The sequence below is a fragment of the Pinus tabuliformis genome, chromosome 1_1 (assembly GCF_031772625.1).
Source record: "Pinus tabuliformis cultivar Carrire ecotype Pingquan chromosome 1_1, CPIR1, whole genome shotgun sequence".
In the NCBI taxonomy this organism is placed as follows: Eukaryota; Viridiplantae; Streptophyta; class Pinopsida; order Pinales; family Pinaceae; genus Pinus; species Pinus tabuliformis.
Window position 1 is genome coordinate 514,478,752 of NC_142297.1, and position 4,480 is coordinate 514,483,231.

Below are 4,480 nucleotides of genomic sequence, written 5' to 3' on the forward strand. Positions count from 1 at the left end.
GAAATATCTTTAGAGCATTAGTTAATCTTCAATTATTGTTAATGTTTAGCCAGTAACAATGGTAAACAAAAGAACACAATGGGCACAAGAAGTTTAGGTGGAAAACCCCATCTAGGCCAAAAACCACCGAACGCTTTTCTAATAAATTCTTTAATCTTTAGCCCCAACTGAAATGAAAGTTACAACTTCTTAGAATTATAGAAAAGAATTCTTCTCCAACTCCCACTAGAAGGATGCCCCAATGCCCTGGTTTCTTTAGTATTCAACTGAATGGATGTTCCAACATCTTAGAGCAACCTACCACCTTGAAGTGTTCACAGGCTACAACCAGTAGGCAACTTCATGCACCTTCCTAGCACCTCCCTACCACCCAATAATGATCATAAGTGAGACAAGAGTGTGGACTCCTGTACCAGGGACAATGATCCATGATACAATATGAGTTACAATGATTTTCTTGTACTTTACCAAACACCCAATCACATTATGACCCACAACCCAAACATGACATCATCACAAAAGTGAGTCATGTACCTCCCAACAATGCCTCTTCAACTCTAGGAAGATTGAATTTTTTACAACAATGACTCTTTTACAAATTTACAATGATGACTCTTTTACAGCACTGCTTTTTGACAAGACCTGATAGTTGACTTGACATTGCTTCTTGGATCACTTGCAGTTGCTGAGGTGTTGTTGTGCTTTCTTCAAGTAATGGTACTTTGGCATTGCATTTCCTTCTAGTATGTGTCTGAGTTGTTCTAAAGTGTCAACCTTCCTACACATGCATTAACAAAAAAGACCCAAACAAATACAAAAAAATATACTTACGTTGTCCTGCAAAAACATATGTCAAAGATGATACTAAAAATTCAAATGAAAAAACTAATCATACATACCTTCCTGTAGCAGACTTACCCTTGACTGTTTATGTGTGGTCCTTAGTACAGTGATCTTTGAAAGCATACTTTTTCTTTCCTTCTAGGAGCTCAATATTGAATCTATTGTATCTATGTCATTTTAGATATCCAAGGTCTGAAATTTTATCCTTTGGTATCCCTCTAAGTCCTCTTTCCAACCCCACAGATCAGATCGAAATTGGATTCTTCAAGAAAGAGTTATTCCCAATCTCCCATGATGACCTGATTATAGATTAGTACAGTAGAGCAAACTTGTATGAAGTGCCACATGTCACTATTTCGAACTTCGGCCCTGAAAAGGATACGCATCAAACTACATTCTGTCCTATTTTTGTCAGTATTTATGAAATTTGAACCCAATGCTCAGAGAGAGTTATGACGATTTTCCCAAGGTCACCTGTTTGACATGGACTTTGAGAGCCTGCAAAAACCATAACTTCGTTAGATCATATATCTGAAATATAGTGAATCAAGATCTGAAATTTTGTCACGATTTTCATTAAGATTTCAGCTCAAATGCTTTTTAATTTTAGCTTCTAAAGCTTCGTAGAAAAAAACGTATAGCAAAAATTCCATGATAACTTGATTGAAGCAACGAAATCCTAGAATCCAAGGCTCTAAACTTGCTTCAAAATAGACCTTAAAACTTGATCATAATTTTGTGCCCCAACCAAACCTCAAAGAAATCGTAAACTCCCTACAATAGATCTTATGTTATAAGCTAATGAGGGCCGAAAAGTTAGAGAGGTCTTCTCACAAGATAGTTCATTGAAAAGTGCTTGCTAGAGGAGGATATTAGAGTCACTATTTATAGAAATGTCTTGAGTTGAGAGGGTCCTCAACAAGTGAATATTGGAGGGATTTTAGGAGCATAAAACATTATTAATTATTGACTATTCAATGACCACAACCAATGATGAGTGTCATGCCACAACCCCATGGGGTTTTAGCCCACTAACTGGGGTTACTAACTTCAAACATGAATAACTCTCAAACTGTGAAGAACTACGTGGCATGCCATATATCAATGGAAAAATATCAATGAGTAGAATCCATCTAGAGTATCCTTGACTCATAATAGGATGAGTGGTCAAATCAAAATTCCCATGAAATATTGGGATAGCCCCTGGTGCTCCTTGGGTTGAAAACAATACCAACCACTGATCAACAATCTCCCACTTTGGCATTGATGGAAACACAAGTACTCCCCCTACAATCATGATACCTCTTCCTACTTCCTCATCTACCCCTTTGTCATCAATGGCAAGGGGTAACTCCCCCTGGCAAATTGTCATCTTGCGGACCTGTACACACCACCACTCCCCCTTTCTACTTAGTTAGATAAGAGAAAGAGTCTAATGTGAACTTGTGAGAATCCCAAGATTTTGGCGAAGATACTCAAATGCTTCACGAGGTAATGGTTTGGTAAAGATGTCAGCAATTTGTTCCTTTGTGTAACATATTCAAGCTTGATATTCTTTTTAGTGACCTTCTCTCTAACGAAATGATATTTGATCGGAATGTGCTTTGTTTTGAAATGCATCACATGATTCTTGGAGATACTGATGGTACTAGTGTTATCATAAAATATGGGAACAGGCTTATCAAAATTGACTTGAAGATCTTGCAAAGTTTGCCTCATCCAAAGAACTTGAGTATAACAAGTTTCTTCCGTGATATATTCTTCTTCCACTATGGATAACGAGATTGAAGATTGCTTTTTACTTAACCATGAAACTAGGAAACCACCTAGATAGAATGTTGCTCCACTGGTACTCTTTCGATCATCAAAAATTTCTGCCCAATATGCATATATATAAGCTTGGATAACTAGATCATTTCCTTTGGGATACCATAAACCATATTTTGATGTGCCCTTAAGATATAGAAGAATTCATTTGACAGTAATAATATGAGATTATTTTGGTGCTGCTTGGAATCTTGCTACTTGTCCAACTACCTGCATTATGTCTGGCTGAGAAGTTGTCACATATAGAAGACTGCCAATCATAGATCTATACAACCTCTGGTCCACATCCTTTGATGAATCTTCTAAACTTAACTTGCAACCTATTACCATTAGGGTAAGGATGGGCTTGCAATCTTCCATCTTGAATTTCTTGAGCATTTCCTTGATGTACTTGGTTTGATATATAAATATTCATTTATCCTGTTGAGGTATCTAAAGCCCTAAAAAGTATGTCAACTCGCCAAGTAGAGACATTTCAAACTCACTTTTCATATTTGTGGCAAAGTTTTTACTTAGTCTGTCATCATTGCTTCCAAAGATTATATCGTCCACATATACCTCAAAAATTGTTAAGTTATCTTAATCCACTTTCAGATAGAGATTGTTGTTAGTGCTTCCTTTCTTGAATCCTTGTTGACATAGATATCTAGCAAGATGAGCATACCAATCTCTAGGAGTTTGTTTTAGACCATATAGTGCTTTGCTTAATCTACAAACGTAGTCTTCCTTGTTAGAGAGAAGAAAAACTTTGGGTTGTTAAATGTAAACTTCTTCTTCCAATTCACCTTTTAGAAAGGCTGACTTAACCCCCATTTGGTACACCTTGATTTTTCTCGAGCATGCATAAGCGAGAAACATCATGATAGCTTCCATTCTAGCAACGGGAGAAAATGCTTCTTCAAAATCAATTCCTTCTACTTGTGCATATCCTTTGTAGACTAATCATGCCTTATTCCTGATATCTTGTTTGTTCTCATTCAATTTGTTTCTGAAGACCCATTTAGTTCCAATAACATTTTTATCCTTTGGTCATGGAACCAATTCCCAAGTGTTGTTCTTCTCAATTTGATCAAGTTCTTCATTCATAACTGCTACCCAGTGTTCATCTTTGCTAGCTTCCTCAAAATTGCTAGGCTCAAAAGTTGCTAAAAGAGCAAGGTGGGATTGTTGTGATGAATGAAATTGTCAACTTCTTTTGGTTCTAATTCCTTCATTTATGTTTCCAATGATTTGATTTGACGGATTATTCTTTTGACACCATTATTTTAAAACTTTTGGAGAATTTTCTTTTACATTCTGCTGATCATTTCTTATTTCCTCTTGCTTGATTGTTGTTTCCTTATTTGATTGGTCTTGTTCTAGAGCTTCTTCTTCATCCATCACAGATTCTACCTCAAGCCCCTCAGAGATGATCTCATTTTTATCCTTTAGAACATCATCTTCATCAAAAGTAACGTTTATGCTTTCAACTATCTTTTTTCACCTAAGATTATAGTAGCTATAAGGCTTTCTTTTGAGTGAATAACCAACGCAAATACCTTCGTCAACACGGGAATCGAACTTGCCCAATTTTTGGTCTTCTCTTTTGATGTAGCATTTACTTCCAAATATTTTGAAATATTTGACGTTAGTTGGTCTTCCCTTCCATAGTTTGTACGGAGTCATGTTACAATTGTTCCTGAGCACACCTCTGTTTATAATGAATACAGTTGTATTGATTGCTTGAACCCAGAATTTATCATCCAATTTTGAGTCATTTAACATTGTTCTAGCCATTTCCTATATGGTTATGTTTTTTATTTCAGAAACT